This window comes from Eretmochelys imbricata, chromosome 7 (assembly GCF_965152235.1).
Source record: "Eretmochelys imbricata isolate rEreImb1 chromosome 7, rEreImb1.hap1, whole genome shotgun sequence".
Lineage (NCBI taxonomy): Eukaryota > Metazoa > Chordata > Testudines > Cheloniidae > Eretmochelys > Eretmochelys imbricata.
In genome coordinates this window covers 123,200,075-123,223,088 of record NC_135578.1, presented here as the reverse complement: position 1 = coordinate 123,223,088, position 23,014 = coordinate 123,200,075, and positions in this window count along the sequence as shown.

Genomic DNA, 23,014 nt, shown 5'->3' with positions numbered 1-23,014 from the left:
GGCCCCCCGGCTTGTCTCCCCCTGGCCTGGGCGCGTCTGGCCTTTTAACAGGGAACGGAGCCGTTCCTGAAACACATTTAAAAGCGAAGTGGGGCTGGGGACGCCGCAGCAAATGCAGTAGACGGGTCACTGGTAATAAGGGGAGAGCGGGCGTGTGGCAGCCCCAAGGCCGGGGACGAAGATCTGTCCTGGCCCCATGGCGCCGAGGGGGCCGTTTGCTCCTCTTCAGACCCACACGGAGCTGGAAATCATGGTCTGTGCCAGGGCTCAGGAACCCTGAGGGGGCCCACCTTTGCCAACCTCAGCTCCAGGCGCCGTTCCTAATGCAACCCCCCCAGCCCTGGCACAGTGGGTGAGGCGCGTGGCGTGTCTGCCCCCCCGCAGGGTTAGGGTCAGGCTCTGGCTAAACCGCACGGGACGTCATGGTGTCAGCAGCTCACAGCTGTCGGCAGGCTCGGCTCAGCAGCGTCTCATGCTAAAACCGGAAGAGCAGGGGGCGGTGGGTCGGACTTGAGGGGCAGAGCTGGGGGCACGGGGAATGCAGGGCTGGGATAGCAGGGAGCTGCGGGTCAGGAGTGAGGGGCACCAGCATTGCTGGGGGGCGAGGAGGGCATGCCTGGAGGTTGTGACTGAGGCTGTGTGTACAAGTGAGCAGGGGTGGTGGGGCGCACAGGGCTGGGATAGGAGGGGCTGGGCGTCGGGAGTGAGAGGCATGGGAGGGGAAGCCAAGGCTGTGATAGTGGGGGCGGGTGGGGGGGCTGCAGGATGTGATTGAGGGGCATTGGCGGGGCGGGGGGAAGCAAGCCCAGGGTTGGATGAGCAGGGGGTTGCAGGACAGGCAGACCTACCCCGTTTTGGGGAGCTAGTGATCCCTTGTCGCCCTTTGCTCACTGAGAGGCCAGTGCTGGGGGTACAGTCTTGTGGGGGAGCAAAACTGTAATGCCCCCTGCCCACACACACCCCCCCGCCCACTTCCACAGGGCCCTCCCCGCTGCTAGGCCCCTCCTCACCAGGAGGCAGAGAACGAAACCCCCCCCTGGTCGAAGGGCTCCTCCGTGAACAAGCTGTCTGCAGGGGCAGAGGGTGGCGGGGTTTTGGGATCGGCCCCTGAGCCACGCTGATGGAGTCTGTTTTTCAAATGCCTGGCGGCCCAGCTCTCTGCCAGGGACCCTTTCAAAGCTCAGATCGCAAAGGGTCCGGCCTCGGGTTGCCCAGTGTCTGGTTTTCGCCTGGACTTGCTGCTCGAAAAGGGAATCTGGTAATGTCCGCTCAGATCTACCGCCCGGACGCTCAAAGGCCGGTTACTGCGGGCTGGCGCAGGGGGTGGGAAGCAGCAGCCTGTGCACCAGCTCGGGCCTTGGGACACCCCTTTGAGCAGCAGGGTTGGCGGGGTGCAGCGCAGGGCAGAGTGCGGGGGCCCATGGCGAGCGGGGTAAGGGGCTAACAGTGGGCACGGGACATGCCCAGAAGGGAAGGAAGACGAGTAGGCAGGGAAGGGGGCTGCCGGGCAGGAGGGCTGCGTCCTCGCTCAGGTGCGGGGCTGCCTGGCTGCTCCCGTGGGCTGCAGCGCTCTTCTGACCTGCACTGCCCGGCGGCCTGCTGGGGCTGGGGTTTGCAAGTCCCGCGGGCTCCTCAAGCTACAGTTGAGGTGGAAGAGCAGAGAGCGATGGGGGGGGGGGAGTGAGTGGGGAGCAGGGCCTTGGGAGAAGGGGGGGGGTCAAGGGCAGGGCCTCAGGGGGAGAGGTGGAGCAGGGCAGGGCCTCAGGAGAAGAGGTGGGTCAAGGGGGGGGCCTTGGGAAAAGAGGCAGAGCAGGGGCAGGGCCTTGGTGGAGGGGGCGGGACCTCAGGGGGACGAGGGGGGGTCCAGTTTTCAGACATTCAAAAGTTGGCCACCTTAGCCGGGCCTGACACCCGAGTCGGGCCGTGCTGAGAAATGCAGTCAGCTTTGCTCTGGGAGCGGACCCATTGCTGGCAGCAGATCGGCTCCCCCCCTTGGCTCAGGCCCCCCACCTGGGAGCCAGGTTATAAACACATGTTAAGGACAAAACTCGCTAGCAGCTGCCTCCTGCCTAAGCCCGTGCCCAGGGCTGAGGCTCCTGTGGGCGCTGCCGGCATGAGCTGCGTGGCGCCCGCTTAGGGACAGAGGCAGCAGCTCCCCCCATGTGGATGCGGGAGGGGGTATTTGGGAACTGGCTAGCGGGGCATGGATCCCGCTTGCGGGGCTGAAGGCTGCAGCCCTGGGTGCCCTGGTGTGGCTGATCACACAGTCCTCAGGGCCTGTGGTAAAGCCAAAGGGCCAGAGAACAAGCGAGAGCTCCCGGCGTCCCTTCCCCTGCCCCAAATCCCTTTCCTTAGTTACTGCCTCCGTAGGGCAGGGCTTGCCACAGCCCCCCACCCCGCATTTGATTACAGCCCCTGCATGCTGCCTGGGTAACCCTTTCTGCCACTTAATGGTAAGACAGCAATCCACCAGTTGTTCGCCACCACAGCCTGGCCTTGGCAGCCACACAGCACCCCTGGGCTGGGGGAGCCGGGCGGGTCAGTCCAGAGGGCGCAGACTCAGCCCGGAACCCACTCCCAGAAGAATCCACTGACCAGCGTCCCCCTGCCCCAGTGTCCTCTCTGCAGCCAGGGCTGGCATCGGAGGAGGGCGCAAGAGAATAAGGGAATAACCTGCCTGTTGGGCATGTTTCTGGAGAAAGTCCCAGAGGATGATTTGGCTCCATTGAGATCCATGTCACAGGCTCAGCAAGCCCAGGCTGGGCCAGTCAGGACCTTTTCCACCAGCCTCTACAGGGAAACAAGCAAACCTTGGTGCAGACCCACTCGGTGGCGAGGTGTGGGCCTGGCTGGATTCCCAGGGCTGACGTCCACAGCCCAGGGCCCACTGCCGAGGCCGAACCAGGCTTGCTCAGAGGTTCTCCAGCTTCGACCTCCCCCCGATCTCAGCTGGTGCAGGGGGAGGCTAGCGGGGAAGGTCTCCCGGGGAACCAGGCCATGGCCCTGGGCGAAGGGTGGAAGGGAAAGCGGGCAGGGAGTCAGAATGTCCATGCTGCCCCGCTAGGCCGAGTGCATTGCAAGAGACCAGCGAGGATGGGGGCCTAGGGAGGAAAAGGCTCCAGCCGTGTAAGGAGGCTGCTCTGGCCACGGCTGCTGTATGAGCCCCCAGAAGCAGCAGCGACTCCAGTCAGACTCCGAGACCATGTGTTGCTTTGGCTGTTGGGGTCCCCAGCGGTGGATGAACCCCGAGTCTCTGCTATATTCTCAGAGGGCTTCCCCATTCCCAGCTGGCGCTGCTGGCGCTGGGCTTGGGCCCTGGCTTTCTCATGCTCTACTGAAAGCAGCAGAGCACAGACCCACCCCTGCTATCGCAAAAAGAGCCCCCCCACCCCGCCCCCATCTCCTCCCTGGCAGGGGTAAGCGGCTCTCTCCTGCCCCAGCAAGTGGGGGATGAGACCATCCTCTGCTGTAAGCCTTGGGGCTGTGTGGGGACCCGTAAGCGCTGAAGAGATCAAAGTGGTCTGATCAGCTCTCTTCCCACCCGAGTACATCGGGAGCAAAGCTGCTGGTGTGAAAGCTCTGCCAGGGAGCTCAGGATCAGGCCTGTTCCCTGCTGCCCACCTCTCCACCACACACCCACACATGGCCAAAAGGGCCCATGCTTTGTCACATGGCCCGGACCAAAGGAACTCAATCTGCAGGGCTCCAGCCCCAGAGTTAGTGATTTTAAAAAATAATATGATTGTACACCAAAATTCCCCCCAGGAAACTCCAGTGAATCCAGGTTGCAAGGGTCATTTAACATGCATGGCATGCAGAACCTGGAGGTCAAATAAGGTCAGAGCCACAGGGCACCGGGTTATGCAGTACAAACATACAGAGCAGCCCTTGCAAAAGCGCCTAAGGGCCATGAGGGCACCTAGTTCCCAATGGAAATACCTTTAGAAATCCGGCCCCAAGCCATGCCCCATTGAATGTTAGTGAGATTTGGACTCCTAAGTCACTTTTGAAAACATCACACATAGTAAATTATTATTATTATTAATCATTACCTGGGAGCCGCAGACATGACCCAGAACCTCACGCGCAAGGCACTGTACAAACACAGAACAAACCAATGGTCCCTGCCCCAAACCACTCACAATCTAAATATAAGCCAAGAGACAACAGTTGGCTACAGACAGTTGGGGAGGAAGGGGTTAACAATGAAACAATGAGGCAACAAAACAGTTTGCAGGGCGCCCCCCCCCACCCCAGGGGATGGGTTTGGCCTGTTATGAAATACGCCTCTTTAAAACCCTGAAGTGGAAGGTTGAAACAAAACAGACAAACTCCCACCTTTGGGAAAAGTGTCTGGGATGTGTCTGGATTTTAAACCGGAATAGCGTGGTTCCAAAACAGGGTACTCCTGGCGGGAATTCTGCGCCACTGTGCAGGTGCAGAATTCATGTCTGGCACAGAATTTTTTTTTTCTGCAGAAAATACATTTTGCCTGAGAAGTGCTGCAGATCTGCTTTCACCCACCAGAGGCCGCTGTGGGGCCAGAACAGCCAGCTCTGTGCATCACTGCACCCTGCCTGCAGAGCCAGATTAGGCAAGAGTGGGGTACACAGGGCTGCTGGGTGGGGTCCCAGACTGGGGTTCAGAAGGGCTAGTGGCGGGGGGACAGACAGGGGCATGGGCTCAGGAGATAGTGGGGTGATAGCATTAAGCTGGAGGGGGGGGCTGTAGGACCACAGGGGGTAGGAGTGTGCAGGGACACATGGGCATGGGGCAGTGCAGGGACACATGGGGACAGGGGAAGATGCAGCTGACTGAATGGGAGAGGCTCGGGGTCAGCCAGGGTCTGCATGGGGGAGGCTCCCCAACTCCCTAACAATCCCTCCCCTCTCCACCCCCTGCAAAAAAACCTCTTCCATACTTTTCCCACCCACATCCAACAACCCTCCAGGTTCACTCTCAGGCTCCTTCCCTCTCCCACAGCTCCTCTGTTACCCCTGGCTCCTCCAAGCCTTTGCACTGTTTCTGAGGGGTGCGGGAAATACGTTTCTGTATTGTAGTTTAAATGAATTATTATTCAAAGTTCTGTATTAATATGCCTAGTAAGGAATCTATTTGTCAAAACACATTTCCTGAATCTTTTTATTTTTTGGGGGTCGGTATTGTCACAGACAGACTTGCTGACAGATATTTTGAAATAAATTACCAAAATAATTGAAACTGGCGTGATTATATTGTATTATTTTGAAAAATAAAATACGCAGAATGTTAAAATATTGTGCGCAGGATTTTTAATGTTTTGGCGCAGAATTCCCCCAGGAGTAACAGGGGAGCAGAGCTGTGAAACAGCAGCAACAAACTGAAACAGACCAGATTAGCATCCCAGGTCAAGGGCAGTGAAAGCGCAGAAAGGAAACAAGCCATCGAAGCACTTCGGCTCTCAACAGCAGCCAAGGTGTTTTTAAGTTTAAAATATACAGAGCCAAGCTGTGCCCTCTGGCTGCCCCACAACCCAATGGCCTAGCCTTGATCCGTGGTGTTTCTGGTGGAAGAGCCTGGATAAAGACCCTTGTGCAGTTCGTCTGTGGAAAGCCATGGCACAAGTTTCCATCATCAGTGGTGTCTGGCAGTCCCGTTCGGGGAGCTCGCCCCATGTCCAAACTGGGCGCTGCCATTAAAACACAGGAATTCTGCTGTAACACGCCCCCTAACAAGAAGTCATTTCTTCCCAGCGGCTGAGCACTTTTGAAATGATTGATAAGGGGCTCTAGAAGCCAGAGCAATACCGATATTCATAAATCGAAAGGCAATCGCGCTTGGCATGATCAGGAAAGTCAGTTCGTTATGGGGTGGGGGCGGGGAGAGATTGCCATTTGCAGCTCCCCTGCCCTGCTTTCTGAGTGGCGTGCTAACGAGCCCCACCAAACACACACGCCGGTTTCTGCCTCTCCCCTCTCTGCCGAGTCTGTGGAGACAGTGAGTGCAGAAAATCCCCAGACGGGGAGTGTAAATGCTTGTTCTTTGTAAATGAAGAACATAATTAACATTAAATTAAGGTAATACAAATGAAGACAACACAGCGCCTGACAGGATGAGTGTTTGGGGAGGCAATAGGGAGAAGTGATTCATATTTTTAATTTACTGTACAAATAGACTATCTGGGCTGGGGGGAAAAGGGCCATCTAAGCAGAGAAGGGATTTTTTTCCCCCACTGTTGTTTTGCTGTGCTTTAAGCACACAATGACTATTAAAGTCAACTGCCCATATAATAGGACATCTCCTACATGACTGAGCTCCAAGAGGCAGCTTGCTGTAGCAATAAATTCTTTTAGTGCCTTCTGCTGGTACACAACCTTGGGCGGGCAGCTAGACTCCACCGTGTAAACACCCTCCGCCAAGCAAGGAATTCAGAGATACCAAGGCCAGAAGGGACCGTTGTGATCGTCTCGTCTGACCTCCTGTAGGACACAGACCAGAGAACTTGCCCAAAATAATTCCCAGAGCAGATGTATTTCATGTCTATTTCAGGGCAGCTAAGCCCCTTCTCTGAGCTGACCCCGTGGCTTGTGTCGGGGGAGCATAGACACTAGAGCCGGATGGCAAAAGGCAATTATTTCTCATAGGGAATTTAAAATGGTTTCCTTGAAAAATGTTCAGATTTTTATCGAAAAGCCAAAATAAGTAAATAAAAGTCAGTTTTCAAAATCCATTGTGGGGGGGGAATAGTTGGTTTTCAAAGATCAAAAAATTGGAGATTTCAGGCTTTTTGCCCATGAACCAAAAATTTTAACAAAAATGAACATTTTGCACAAAAGTTTTCATTTTGGTCAAAAAGCCTTTTGTTTTGTTTTGTTAAAAAAATGTCTTGCAAAATATGTCAACCTATCCGAGTCATCGCAGCTAGGGAACTGGGAGAAAACGCCCCCTCCCATAGTGTCATCACAGAGGAGACAGTTTAGCTGTCGTGTATATTAAAGAGATTGGGATTGATACTGCTGGACACAGACAGACCCTGGTACATATGGAATCACAGACCTTCTTAAAAAATCAGGTGTGTGTTTGGATCTGTAATTCTTTTCTTGAATACACAGGCTTCCACCCTGCTTCTGTCCCAGCTTTGTCCCACTTGTTTGCCAGGAATGACCACCTCCTGCCTGGAACTGCATCCAGCACGCAGAGATGTCTAGTGACAGTTACTGTGCAGCAGCCTGTACGCTGCGCTGTGCAAAGTAACAAGAGTCCAGCTCTGTCTGTCACATCAAGCCGTTTATAAGAGTCAGCAAAAGTTGGAGACAAATCAACAATCCAGTTTGCACCAGTCTAAGTTAAAAGAACTGGGCGAAGGGGTCTGAAAAGCCTGCAACAAGCACAGATTGGCATGACAATGAGCGGAAAGAGTCTAGCAACAGGAGGAAATTTTTATAGCTGAAATCACCTAAATGTGATTCGACTGATTAATGGTACCGGGATGAGGTTGCCGTCCCTTCCTGGCCGTTGCTTACCAGGAGTCAATAAGGGGACTGCTGTCACCCCTCACCATCTTCTGGGATGCTGGGATCCATCATGACACCACTGGGTCTTCATCATCCTGATCCCAACCAGACAGGGCCAGAGATGGTGACCCAGGAGCCATCACCACCTCCACTGGCTTTGGCTAAACCCTGAACTCCACCCGGGATGTGAGCTTTGGGCTCTGCTGTCACCCCCTCCCTGGCACGGCATTTTCCTTCCCCAGCTCATTTCTCCTCTTTCCTCTCTCTCCCCTTTTGCCTCCTGCCGGTTGAGAGTCTGGTTGAGCCAGCCAAGCCTGCTCCATCTTTTGCAACACTGCCGTGAGCCCGGGACCAGAGAGGCAGCCAAAAGCTAAGCCCTAAACAGCCCCAGGAGGCCACACATTTGCCATGGGATCAGACAAGGTGCTAGGCCTGCGTTGCTCCAGCACTGAGGCTCCGGGCGAGAGACAGCACGAGAGCCGGAAGCGGCGTTTTCTCCCTGTGCTGTTCGTTTCGCTCCCCCTGTGTCTTGGTTTTGTTTGAAAGAAACCAGGATCCAGCAGCAGCTCCGGTATAGCACAACTCATTTCTCTTCTTCTGCTCCACGAAGGACAGGTAATGCTAGCTTTAGTGTTGCCTGACGGACCGAGGAGAGGTGAGTGAGCTGATATCTTTGATTGGACCGACATCTGTTGGGGAAAGAGACAAGGGTTTCGAAGGAGAGCTTTCGGCGGTCCCTTTTGCCAGCAGCAGCTGGCCCAGTAAACGATGTTACCTCACCCACCCTGTCTCATAACCTGGGACCAACACGGCTACAACACCACATCTAAAAGCTGTCAAACCAGCTCTCTCCAGCAACAGGGAAAGGTTGTATATTACCACCCATGCCACGTAAATCTCCAGTGTAGACACACACTTGCTGGCATCTCCTGGTTTAGCCGGCCAAGCCCTTCACTCCATGGTGTAAATCCAGCATCCTACAAGAGAAGTGGTGCATGGCAAGTAGGCATGTGCTTACGTAGGGAAGAAAGGTAAGCAGCAGGATACGGACCCTGGACTTCAGGAAAGCAGACTTCGACTCCCTCAGGGAACGGATGGCCAGGATCCCCTGGGGGACTAACTTGAAGGGGAAAGGAGTCCAGGAGAGCTGGCTGTATTTCAAGGAATCCCTGTTGAGGTTACAGGGACAAACCATCCCAATGAGTCGAAAGAATAGTAAATATGGCAGGCGACCAGCTTGGCTTAACGGTGAAATCCTAGCGGATCTTAAACATAAAAAAGAAGCTTACAAGAAGTGGAAGGTTGGACATATGACCAGGGAAGAGTATAAAAATATTGCTCGGGCATGTAGGAATGAAATCAGGAGGGCCAAATCGCACCTGGAGCTGCAGCTAGCGAGAGATGTTAAGAGTAACAAGAAGGGTTTCTTCAGGTATGTTGGCAACAAGAAGAAAGCCAAGGAAAGTGTGGGCCCCTTACTGAATGAGGGAGGCAATCTAGTGACAGAGGATGTGGAAAAAGCTAATGTACTCAATGCTTTTTTTGCCTCTGTTTTCACTAACAAGGTCAGCTCCCAGACTGCTACGCTGGGCATCACAAAATGGGGAAGAGATGGCCAGCCCTCTGTGGAGATAGAGGTGGTTAGGGACTATTTAGAAAAGCTGGACGTGCACAAGTCCATGGGGCCGGACGAGTTGCATCCGAGAGTGCTGAAGGAATTGGCGGCTGTGATTGCAGAGCCATTGGCCATTATCTTTGAAAACTCGTGGCGAACCGGGGAAGTCCCGGATGACTGGAAAAAGGCTAATGTAGTGCCAATCTTTAAAAAAGGGAAGAAGGAGGATCCTGGGAACTACAGGCCAGTCAGCCTCACCTCAGTCCCTGGAAAAATCATGGAGCAGGTCCTCAAAGAATCAATCTTGAAGTACTTGCATGAGAGGAAAGTGATCAGGAACAGCCAGCATGGATTCACCAAGGGAAGGTCATGCCTGACTAATCTAATCGCCTTTTATCATGAGATTACTGGTTCTGTGGATGAAGGGAAAGCAGTGGATGTATTGTTTCTTGACTTTAGCAAAGCTTTTGACACGGTCTCCCACAGTATTCTTGTCAGCAAGTTAAGGAAGTATGGGCTGGATGAATGCACTACAGGGTGGGTAGAAAGCTGGCTAGATTGTCGGGCTCAACGGGTAGTGATCAATGGCTCCATGTCTAGTTGGCAGCCGGTGTCAAGTGGAGTGTCCCAGGGGTCAGTCCTGGGGCCGGTTTTGTTCAATATCTTCATAAATGATCTGGAGGATGGTGTGGATTGCACTCTCAGCAAATTTGCGGACGATACTAAACTGGGAGGAGTGGTAGATACGCTGGAGGGGAGGGATAGGATACAGAAGGACCTAGACAAATTGGAGGATTGGGCCAAAAGAAATCTGATGAGGTTCAATAAGGATAAGTGCAGGGTCCTGCACTTAGGACAGAAGAATCCAATGCACCGCTACAGACTAGGGACCGAATGGCTAGGCAGCAGTTCTGCGGAAAAGGACCTAGGGGTGACAGTGGACGAGAAGCTGGATATGAGTCAGCAGTGTGCCCTTGTTGCCAAGAAGGCCAATGGCATTTTGGGATGTATAAGTAGGGGCATAGCGAGCAGATGGAGGGACGTGATCGTCCCCCTCTATTCGACATTGGTGAGGCCTCATCTGGAGTAGTGTGTCCAGTTTTGGGCCCCACACTACAAGAAGGATGTGGATAAATTGGAGAGAGTCCAGCGAAGGGCAACAAAAATGATTAGGGGTCTAGAACACATGACTTATGAGGAGAGGCTGAGGGAGCTGGGATTGTTTAGCCTGCAGAAGAGAAGAATGAGGGGGGATTTGATAGCTGCTTTCAACTACCTGAAAGGGGGTTCCAAAGAGGATGGCTCTAGACTGTTCTCAATGGTAGCAGATGACAGAACGAGGAGTAATGGTCTCAAGTTGCAGTGGGGGAGGTTTAGGTTGGATATTAGGAAAAACTTTTTCACTAACAGGGTGGTGAAACACTGGAATGCGTTGCCTAGGGAGGTGGTGGAATCTCCTTCCTTGGAAGTTTTTAAGGTCAGGCTTGACAAAGCCCTGGCTGGGATGATTTAACTGGGAATTGGTCCTGCTTCGAGCAGGTGGTTGGACTAGATGACCTTCAGGGGTCCCTTCCAACCCTGATATTCTATGATTCTATGATTCTAGTGGTTTGTTCGCCATCTTGTGGTGTGTCTAATTACAGTACTACTTAGCTCAGGGACTCACCTGTTTAATAAGACCCTGCAGAAACCCTAAGCGGAAATATTGTCAGAGAGCGAAAAATAAAACCGGGGGAGTGTGAGCAGTTTACCAGGTTTCTCTCTGTCCTTGCAAAAAACAATTCTCACGTGTAAAATATATCAGAGAATCCTAGAATCTCATGGTTGGAAGGGAACTCAGGAGGTGTCTAGTCCCACCCCTTGCTCAAAGCAGGACCAATCCCCAACTAAATCATCCCCCCCAGGGCTTTGGCAAGCCGGGCCTTAAAACCCTTTAGTGGAAACCTCAGGAAATGGGAATTTTAAAGCAAGACAGGCAGCGGGGAACAATCTTGCACTGGCTACCAAGGTGGGCGGCATAAATTTTTCCCAGTGCCTGTTTCTATGCACTCTCCTGATTTTCAAGGGTGCTCCGCACCCCCCCCGCTCCTCTTGAATTCAACGCGTACATCAGACAGTCACCCCCCAAGTTCTCGACTGCTCTGGCATATTATGTAGTATCCTGGCCTGCTAGACACACACAGCAGAGACTGTGCTCCTTAGTATTGCATACGGAAGTGACCCCAAAGCTGGTGTCATAGTTCTAGGACAGGTAATAGGATAGATGGAAAAACATATAAAGAAGAGGAATTTACACACTGGTCAGTCTGGGCCATTCTCACACAGGACCGGATAACTCAGCGGGCGTCAACGGGCTTAATTCCATTGAAGTCAACGAGCGGAGGGTCTAACCTAGACAACTTAGCCACTCTGCATTAAATAACTGAGCCCCCTTGGAGCACTTGGCTTGAGATGCCCACTTAGAACAGAGATGTTCCCGTAATAAGAAGACATACGTACATTGACTGTCCCACCTGCCATGCACTGAGTATCAGAAGTCGTTTCCATAGCCTGCATGCGGATACCGAGTTGCGTATCTCATCTCTGGATTGGCGACACGTCGCACTGAATGCTGCAGAACTTGAATGGGGCTAATAGTTCACAATAAGTTATCTGATGTATGATTAATTGATGTAAAGGCCAGAAGGGACCACAAGATGACCTCGTCTGACTGCCTGAGTAGCACTAGCCGGAGAATTTCATTATGACCAAAGCAAACCTTCCAGAGAGGCATCCAAGCCACCCCTTCCCTTGGGAATTACCCTCACCATTTAACATTTCTGCCTTATTTCTAAATTGAATTAATTTTGCTTTAACCTCCAGCTGTTGGTTCATGTTCTATCTTTCACCACTAAGTTAAAGAATCCTTTAGTACCTGGTATTTTCACCTCATCAAGATACTATACACTGTCACCAAGTCACCTCTTGATCTTCTTTTTGATAGAAAGATTGAACTCTTTAAGTCTCTCCCTGTAAGGAATTCTTCTAGCCTTCGAATAATTTTTGTGGCTCTTCCCTGCACTGTCTCCAATTTTTCCACATCCTTCTAATGTTGTGGACACCAGAACTGGACACAGGAGTCCAGTTTCTGGCTCTAAAGAAAATGTGGCCTTTCCTTCCAATTGTCGACATGCTTCTCAGATATATTCCCCGTCAAAATGATCCAGCTGATTGTGCAATGGGAAATTAGAACCTGACGAATACTTGATCATTGGAGCTTGAAATCAGCGGTTTGTTTGTGATACCCCAGAGGCTGAATGCTCATGAGAAGCAAAGGGCAACTGAATCTGATCCACTTTTCAATCCAGTGACTAGTTGGAAATAATTTGTCTGCCATTTACTCACTTCTCAGAGCACTCCAGTTCCTCCTCCTCAGCCAGAAAGCAGACTCAACGTGATGCGTTTCATTGCCCCTGAACGCTGGAGAAGTGGCTCACACTGTCTGTGTAAACAGCATGCCCGGTGGATTCCCAGGCCTTTACAGGTGAGAGCAGGTCCCAGATGCCATTCCTAGGGCCCTTTACCCTGGTCTTCTGCTCTAGCATGGCAGCTAAATGAGTCGCCCCTCAATGCCATTTTAACGGAGTGCAGTACCCTGCTCGTGTGTGAACAAGTCAAGGTTTTCCAACATGATTAGTGATTTGGTGGGGGGCTCAACTTAAGACCCCTCAAGGGGCCTGATTTTCACAGGGCGAAGGCTGAGCACCTTCTGGAAATCAGGGCCCAGCATCAGGAGTCACTTGACAATCTTGGCTGCAAAGCCCTGCCCGCGTTCTGCATGACTCCAAGCCTCATCATCAGGCCCATCCCTGCCAGACCTACTTCTGAGCTTGCCAGGGGCTCTCCTGGCAAAGAGGGACCAATTGTGTCTGTCCAGCTCAATCCCCCATTGCCCCCAAGGGAGAGGGAAACCAGGAAACCCTGTGGGTCGCCCCTCTAACCAGTTTTCCTCTCAAGGGGCAGGGTTTGGAGTGGACGCAGATCCTGAGCACCACTGGGGAAAGAAGTCCCCAGAAGAACAGGTCCTAACCCCTGGCAGGGCAGGGACAGCTCAAGGCTTGGTAAGGGGAGGAGAGAGAGACAGATTGTAGATCCATTGCTCATCGCCCTGGCATCACCAACCCCCAAAGCTCAAAAATTCTGAGCCAAAACCCTCAAAATCACAAGCTTGGCCCCCAAAATCATGAGCCTTTTTTGCAGCTATTTTGTGTTGGGTCATACAAGAAGCGCCCTGGGATTTTTCATGACCCGAAGTGACTTTCAATCTCATCCGAGAGCCAACACTCCAGTAGCTCCCCAGGGCACGGTCTCCACTGCGTCTCCGCCCCAAGGATCTCCCATCCACAGCAGGAGCTGGTCTTACGCTACTTCGCTTGGAAAACGTAGATCAGGCCCACGAACGGCAGCTAGCTTGCATCTGCCACCCATTGCCCGGGACCTTGTGACGCAGGCCTTCCCAGGGGGCTAATTCCAGCCTGCAGAGGCCCTGCCGTTGCCCTAAACTGCAGCGCACCGCGTCAGACACGCGCCGGCAAAAATAAATAAAAGAATAAATAAATACAAGCGGCAAAGAGGCCTGAAATGATACTGTCGTTTGCCGGGAATGAGAGACACAAGTGTAATTTAGGTTTTGATATTATGAAAGTCTCGCTGCTCTAAAACAGCAGGGCACTCGGTGGCTCATTAATAAAGGATAAACTTGGAGTCTATTTACAATGCACTTTTTTGGGTTATTTACACTCCATTATACATATGTAATGCTGCACATATTTACCGCTCTGATCTGCGGTGAAGCAGAGCTGAGTCGGAGGGACATGCGGCTGGGACGGCTCTGGTTTGCCCCCCGTCCCCCTGCACGCCCCCTCTTTGACTGAGGGCGTTTACAGATGGAAGCTGGCATGCTTTGAGCTGCAGGGAAATCAGGGGCAAGGGCTCCTGACCTGACGTCTGACCTGGGACGCGATGGGAGAGTCGCCACACGGGATGCGGGAGCAGGATGCAACCGTCAGCATGGACCAAGAGATCCCAGCACACCTCTTCTGCTGCCCATCAGCCTGATCCCGATCCCCATGACACCAGCATCAATCCCAAGTCACCACTGACGTTAATGGAGTTATTCTAGATTCACACCAGTGTGAAAGAGGGCTGATGCCGGGCCCTTGGGACCCCAGCTTTCACATCCAGCGCAATAAGAACAGCGTGATAAAGCAACGGCCAGTAGGTGTCGCTATGCCACACATTCTGATGCTGGGCAGATGCGGCTCACAGCTGCTCCGATGGTCTGGCGCTCCTGCCAGCTGGCGCGCACGAGGATTCACTCCTAGGGCTGAGCGGACGCAGGGCAAAGGACGTGCAAATATTCTAGCTCATCAAACCCACCGATGCACTTCTCAGTGCGCTCTGTGGCCTACTCTCGTGCAGTGGGTGATTGTGTTTTAACGCACATGGACATTCCTAGAGAGTGAGCACTTGTGCAAAGAAACATGCACAAGGGTATTTGCATGGGAAGAGCTGTCCCGGCCCTTTGGAAAAGATTTGCAATTGTTTGCACCACAGATTCACTGGACAATTACAAAGCTCCCAGCTCGTGAGCAACGTCCTGTTTCTAAAACTTTAGGCTATGTCTACACTACAGAGCCTCTGACGGCGTGAGTCCTTGTGCGACGCAGTGAATGCTAGAAGAAGGGGGTTTTCTCGTGGTGTAGGAACAGCACCTCCCCGAACGAGATCAGCTCGGCTGATGGAAGGGCTCTTCTGTTGGCATAGCTGCTTCTACACCGGGCGATGTCACTTGCAGTCCCTGCGTTTTTCATACCTCTGACCCACATAGCTATCCCAGTATATGCTTTAAGCCAGCGGTCCCCAAACTTTTTCACTTGTGCCCCCTGCTTACCTGGTCCGCGCCCCCCAGGGAACTGCAGTCGGAAGCGGGAGCTGGGTGTGGGGCCAGAGCCATGGTCAGGAGCCGGAGCTGGGAACTGTGGCAGGGGCCGAGGCAGAGCAGGGTGGGGTAGGGCTCCCTCCCTGCCCCCCGTGAGGGCTGGCCTGGGCCACATTGCACCCCACGAACATTCCTCCGCACCCCCCTAGGGGGACACACCCCACAGTTTGGGGACCACTGTTTTAAGCATAGAGAAGACTTAGGCAGTCAATCACATGGTGAGAGCAGTGAATAATTCCTAGTGACTAATGAATGAATAATCTAGAGGCTAAATTGTGAATACCCAACTGATGCCTGAAAATTACAACCCATTCTCAGATCATTAAACAAACATGCTCTAAAAATAGGGCTAAATTAGTTGCAAAAAACAATTCAGCTGGTTTCTCTCTCAGCAGTACAGGGCCTATGACACACAGGAGATCAGTGAACCATTTGCTGTGCTGCCCTTCACACTTTTCACAATCAGGGAAAAAAACCCACCCAACTATCACAGGCAAAACGCTGCAATTTCACTACAAACGTCGTAACCCTCCCTGTTTCGTTAGCACAGAGCGGCTCTGGCTGCGGGTTAAATTGAACAAGTGGAACTTTATTCCACCCTGTGCACCGCTCTGCCCCTGTGTTTGAGTTGCTTCCAGCCCAAGTCCCCACGTTCCCAGATTTCCTGGTGTCCCGTCAACACCAGCCCCTCCAGGGACCATGGGCCCTGGCCGCCTCGCAGGATGCTGCACCCTGCTCGACCTCTTTAATCCACTCCTTCTGGGGACTCTCTAATAGCTGGAGTCTCACAGCGGGGCCTGTCTCCAGAGCCGGGGCATCCTGGTCTGCCCGGTTGTCTCCAGTGCCTGCTTTCTCTGTCTCTCAGCAGGATCTCCATCCTTCTGGCAGCAACAGGTCTCCCCTCACATGTAGCAGGCTTTTGGTCCTTCGTCCCTCAGGGCCTGTTCTGCATCATTTGGCAGACCTGCCATGGAGGAACCCTGTGTGCCAGGAATGAGCCACAAGGCACAGCCTCGCGTCCCAGTCTCTTAGCCGCTGTCACAGCTGGTTCCACCTTCCCATTGTTCTGGGGGTTTGCTGGGTGGAGGTGTGATGGTCAACCCCCCGTTTGCGCACAAATTCCTTGAAATCTTCCAAGGCAAACTGGGATCCGTCGGGGGCAAATCCACTGTCTGTAATGCTGTATCTCGCAGCGTGGGCCTTGGGTCTGCCAGCCATCGGCCTGCTTGTCTCAGGCAGCACAGCGACCTCCTCAGAGTTTGAGGCATGGTCATGAGCAATCAAGTCCTGTTTTCCTTGAAGGCTCTCAGGGAGTCCACTCCCACCTTTTCCCACGATCATGTGGGCAGCTTATGTGGTACCAGAGTCTCCTTCTTCTGGCGGTAATCACATGGCAGGCGGGTATCAAACCAGGGGCACCAGAATAGGGGGAACCAGGGGGCCATGGCGCCATCACTTTTAAAAGTGGGAGGGCTATGTCCCTTTTAGGAGCTGTAAGGGCCAGCAATGGGGGTGGGGGCAGAGAGGAGTGAGCAGGGGATGGGGTTTCGGGATGAAGAGGCGGGGCGGGGGACGGGGCCTCAGGGCAAGAGGCCGTGCAAGGGCAGGGCCTTCGGGGAAGGGGCGGGGCCACGGTTCAGATGCCGGTGGCCCCCCCACCTTTCGGGAGCTTTTGCCGCTCCTGTGTCAAGCCTGTCTATCAAGGAGCAGAGCTGCGCATTGGTTCCTGGCCAGGAAATGCTCTTGCACCCGTCTGAGATAGCTGTCAATATCCAGGAGTGAGGCAGGTATTTTGTGTACTGACATCGCTCCGGAACGCCGTGCGGCTGTCCGGCCTCGAAGCGTCATTCCCTCCTGCACGCGCAGCTCCTCCATCCTTGGAAAATCCGGTTCTGCTCCCACCGGTGCCAGGCTGTTGTCTTCTGCCCTCCCTGCTACTACCGCTCACAGGGCAGCCTGACACTGCATGGTCTTTTCCGTAGCCACTTTGATTGCCAGCAGCCTCGCTGTTGAAACAGGGGGATTGAATCCATGTCCTGGTCCCCTGCCCGCAGCTCGCCAGGGCTGGGTGTATGTGCCCTGCTCTGGGCGTCACCCAGCACCAGTAATCAGCTTCGCCAGCATCTGCTCTCGAGTGCCGGAGTCACACTGCTGTGCACTGCAATGCCTTTGGAGCACCCAGGAGGGGTTTTGCCGTGACGCTCTCTAGGGCAGCGAAGGCACGACAGGGGCAAGGCAGGTGCTGGGGTGACCTCTAGCCATTGAGTGCCAGCCTGGCTCCCCGTGTCCCCCCGTGACTCAGCCAGCCAGGGCATCGGTGCCTGAGGTTGCCAGAAATACCTTTTGAAAGGAAAAAAGCAGCAGCCCTAAATACAAGTGATCTCGGTGCTAGTAGACAAGGCCCCAGGGGCCGCTCCGTGCCCCAAAACAAGGGCAGCAGCAGTGCTAGCCCTATCCTGCCACGGCTTGTCCAAGACCCCACTGGGGGCAGAGAGCAGACTCTACAGCCCGTTCGGTCCTTGGCCTCTCTGCTGAGGCCAAGCTAATTCATCCAGCTGGGGCCACAACCTGTGCTGCTGCTGGTGAACCTGACGGGTGTCCCGGCTGCTGTGGGCTGTGGCTGGGCCGGGAGGCCGAGCATGGAGGTGTGGGGGCCGGAAGAGAGGCTGCAGCACCCTGACCCCGCCTCCTCCCTGCCCCAGGGAGACGGGAGATGGCTGAAAGATCCGGAACCACTCACTCATCTGACTCTCCAGTTAGTGCCGGAGGGATTTCATAGAATCATAGAATATCAGGGTTGGAAGAGATCTCAGGAAGTCACCTAGTCCAATCACCTGCTCAAAGCAGGACCAACCCCAACGAAATCATCCCAGCCAGGGCTTTGTCAAGCTGGGCCTTAAAAACCTCTAAGGAAGGAGATTCCACCACCTCCCTAGGTAACCCATTCCAGTGCTTCACCACGCTCCTGGTGAAAAAGTTTTTCCTAATATCCAACCTAGACCTCCCCCACTGCAACTTGAGACCATTACTCCTCGTTCTGTCATCTGCTACCACTGAGAACAGCCGAGCTCCATCCTCTTTGGAACCCCCCTTCAGGTTTTGTGGCATAGACCCTGGTCTGGTCTGGACAACCAACCCACCTGTGGCCCAATGCAGCCAGGCCCTCCCTGTTCAGGATTTGCACCGATGTCCTCAGTGCAAAAGGTTCTATATGGTGCTGTGATGTTACACTCCATATTCTTTATGGAAATATGCTTATGAGATGAATATGACATAACTGAGATATACTTTATGCAAGATGGCTCATGTGAGATATAATTGGAACAGTTATGATTTACTGAACATGATTATCCCATTTTTATGCATGTGTCATTTCTGTATCTGAAGTTAGGAATACTGACCATGTATCTGTATTTCAAATGTGCTACTTAGGGTGACACCCACAACTAGCCCTTCAGGTATAACAATGAAAAGCCAGAGGGGGCTGATAGCCCATTACAGAGACAGTGGACTGTGAAAGAGCTTAGTCTGCCTGTGGATGCTCCAGACAGCCTGCGAGTAATGGCTGCCACAACCCTGCAGAGACATTGGTCTGAGTCACCTGGTACTGGACCCACCTTGGAATGCCAGTGTTTTTCCCCTGGAAGACAAAGAGTTCCCACCATACACAAAATCTATAGGCAGGGGAGTGACATCATCGCGGTTCTCCTCTGCCTCCCCGCCCAAAAAGACACTGGGACACACCTGGAAACAAGAACTGAACTGGGGGAAGAAGAGCTGAGCCCAGGCTAGAAGGGTGTCTAGTCTGTGAATAACAATACCTGAAGTTTCAAGATGAAGGCCAGTGCAGCTGGCTTTCAAGAATCTCTGTAATCTGCATGAAACAACTTTTAGAGTGAGAAATTACTATTTGTAGCCAATTTCTTTAGTGAATCAAGCTTAGTTTGTGTGTTTTGTTTTGTTTGCTTAGTAATCTGCTTTGTTCTGTTTGCTATCCCTTATAATCACTTAAAATCTGCCTTTTATAACTAATACATTTGTTTTGTTTATTATTAAACCCAGTTTGTGCAATTTCTAATGCGGTGGGAGAAGGGGGGCAAGAAGGTGTGCACATTTCTCTTCACATTGAGGGAGAGGGCGAATTTTTATGAGCTTGCGCTGTGCAGATTTTTCTATACAGTGCAAGACACTATACCTTTGGGTCTGTACTCCAAGGGAGGTAGGCACCTGAGTGCTGGGGCAAGTCCCTTAAGCTGAGTCTTACCAGAGCTGATCTGAGTGTCTGTGTCTTTCTGCAGCTGTGTGTAGCCCTGCCTGTGTGTGTGCTAGAGAAAGCTTAAGAGCCTGGTTCAGCAAGACAGGTTAAAGGGGGTCCAGGCTGCCAGAACAGGCAAGGTCAGTGGTATCTCAGCACATCAGGTAGCACCTTGAAGGGGGGGCAACCCATCACAGGTGCCCAGCAGCAAACCCCCTACCTTAGCAAAGATCCCATGCTTCTGATGCAAAGACAGTCTAATGGAGCTAGAGGGCATGGGCCAAGGGCAGGCCGCTGTGTCTGGCTGGGCTGCCCCGAGCCAGGAAGAGAGGGACCAGATGGTGACTCACGCGTATTACACTCACCAGCTCCAGACTTTGATCGAGGCCGTATCGTGGGAGAAAAGACTCACCGTTGAATCTCATTTTCCTAGCACCAGCGTAACAGCGCTAGACGCAGCGGGGCGAGGGCGACGTGGAGCCAGGATAGGAGCGGTGAGTCTGTGTGTCAATAAGGACAGCCGCCTGCTGCAGCCTGCAGGGTCTTGATGCCTTAGCTGATGCGTCACCGTATTAGCTGGGTCACGCCAGCCAGCCAGCTGCACGCTTCCACCTCAGGCTGGCCAGGATATTGCAAGCCAACTCAAGCGCCCGCCAGCTGCGGATCTCCAAGTGCCTTGCGGGCACTAACAAAGCCCCGGGGAGGTGGGTCACTCACCATCCCCATTTCCTAGGCAGGGAATAGCAGCACGCACTGGGGATGCACCACCTCTCACTTCTCCCAGGAAAGTGAGGGATGGGCCTGGAAATAGAACCCAGGAGTCCTGATGCACTGTCCCCTGATGAACGCTTGTACCAGTGAACATAGGACAGGCAGAGGGGCTGTTTGCAAATCCCTGGCACTGACAAGACCGTGCACCAGGGTTGCCAGGGCGCCCAGCTTCTCTCCAGGCTCCCCACAGCGCCTCCAAGGAGCAGGATGTGGGGGAGAAACAGCAGGAGATCTGGTGCCCTCGGCTCTATCTGCTGCCATGCACCAACCCTGACCCTGAGCAAGCAGGCTGGGGCCCCCTCCCCGTTATGATCTGCCCCTCGGGTACCACGTGCCCTGAGCCCCTACCCTCCTGCAGTCCACTTACCCCTAGCGCTGATGGATGGGGACACCTCGTGGTCATCGCCGGTATCTGTGGCCTGCAAAACCAATGACTACAAGGCAGCCGAGGTTGTAAACTCCAGGGCCCAGCTCAAGCTGAGGGTGTAACTAGGTGGGAGAACAGGGCTGGCAGGGTAAGAACGGGCCTGACCCAGCCCCAGAACGCCAATCAGAACTTGGTGTGAGGTTTGAAAAAAACCTTTGACCTTTTGGTTTCTAGGGGGGTGTGACATTATTGGCATAAGCTGGGACCGTATAGATCATCGTTGCAACCAAGGTCCTGTAGTGGCACCAAATCTTCTATAAAGGGGGTCAAATGAGGTGTCTAAGACAAGGTTATGATTTGCTGGTTATGATTATGCTGCCTATATGTGGGTGTCATTTTTATAGTTGAAGTTATGATTATTGGCTCTGTACTGTCTGTATTTCAAACCTGTGCTCTGCTTCTGGGGAACACTCCAGACAAGTTGGTGTCAGCTCTGCCTAGCCTGCTTGATGGCCCATTAAGGACCATCAGCGACACAACTGACCCACTGAGAGAAGGCAGACACGCCTTGGGACTCAGCCAGGTGTGCAGGGACCTGCCTATGGACAGAACTCTGAGGTTTTCCCAGGCCGTGTGAGGGACAGCTTGTCCTTGGGACAAAGAAAGACAGACCACACGGCAAGAGACTATAAAAACCTGCTGCAGCTCCTCCATCGGGTCTTCAACCCTGTTTCTACCTCTGGAGGGACTTTGCTGCACTGAAGCTTTGAACCAAGGACTTAAAGATCCATCCCAGCTGGGGATGTTCTCCAGAGACTTGATTTGAACCTGCACTTTATTCCATCACTGCTGCAAGCCTGAACCAAGAACTTTGCCATCACTGTGTGTCATTGATTCCATTTAACCAATCCTAGCTCTCATCTATAGCTTTTCCTTTTATGAATGAACATTTAGATTTTAGATTCTAAAGGATTGGTAACAGTGTGATTTGTGGGTAAGATCTGATTTGTATATTGACCTGGGTCTGGGGCTTGGTCCTTTGGGATGGAGAGAACCTATTTTCTTTTACAGGGGTATTGGTTTTCATAACCATTCATCCCCATAACGAGTGGCACTGGTGGGGATACTGGGAAACTGGGGTGTCTAAGGGAATTGCTTGTGTGACTGGTGGTTAGCCAGTGGGGTAAAACCAAAGTCTTCTCTGCTTGGCTGGTTTGGTTTGCCTCTGTGTGCACAGAAACCCCAGCCTTGGGCTGTAACTGCCCTACTTGAAACAATTTGTCCTGAATTGGCACTCTCAGTGGGGTCCCGCCAGAACCAGCCTCGTTACAGGGGGCCAGGCTCAAATCAGCACGCCGGAGTGGGGAGAGAGTTGGGAGTCTCTCCCTTTGCCCCGCCCCAGCCTGCGCGGGACCTGGCTGCAGATCTGGCTTTGGGCTGGGAGTGGAGCCTGGAGAGATGGGGACTGGGAATCCCGCTCCGTCCGCTGAGATCCCCAGCGAGGCCGGGACCTGGAGCTGAATGTGTGGCTGCTTCTCTGCAGTGACGCCCAGGGGCTCTTGGAGATTCCTCCTGCGCTAGATCGAGCTGCTATTCTCCTCCCTCCTCCCGGGCAGGTAAGAGGCGCCGGGACGCAGAGCTTGTGCCATCCCAGCAACCAGACAAAGTGCCACATGGCACATCCCCTCTGGGAGAGTGTCTAGCCTGGAGCACAGGGACCCCCGACCGAGGGCCCGGCCAATGCAACATGCGGCCCCCCACTGCCCGGGCAGGCTGTCCCCAGAGAGCGGCCAGGAGGCTGAGCCGGGCTCCTCTCCCATCCCCATCCAACCCCTGCAGGAGTCGGCTCAGCGAGGGGCACATGGGGGGAGTGGGGATCTGTCATTCGCCCGGGTGGCACCGCCAGGCGGCTCCCGCTGACCAAGCCTCGGCCTCCCCTTGCCCAGGACAGAGGCCGCCACATCAGGTCTGAGCAAGGGGCGAATCCACAAAACTGATTTGCAGCCTCACAACCCCCCTCCCCCACCCCGATCCCTTAGTCCTGCCAAACTCCCCCTGCTATCGCAGCCCTGGCCTCCTTCCCCGCCCCCCCAGCACTGCCGGTTCCCCTCAATCCCGACCCACAGCCCATCTCCTGTCGCAGCCCTGGCCTCCTCCCCGCCCCCCCAGCACTGCCGGTTCCCCTCACTCCCGACCCGCAGCCCATCTCCTGTCGCAGCCCTGGCCTCCTTCCCCACCCGCCCAGCACTGCCGGTTCCCCTCAATCCCGACCCACAGCCCATCTCCTGTCACAGCCCTGGCCTCCTTCCCCACCCCCCCAGCACTGCCGGTGCCCCTCAATCCCGACCCGCAGCCCATCTGCTATCGCAGCCCTGGCCTCCTCCCCGCCCCCCCAGCACTGCCGGTGCCCCTCACTCCCGACCTGCAGCCCATCTCCTGTCGCAGCCCTGGCCTCCTCCCCGCCCCCCCAGCACTGCCGGTGCCCCTCACTCCTGACCCGCAGCCCATCTCCTGTCGCAGCCCTGGCCTCCTT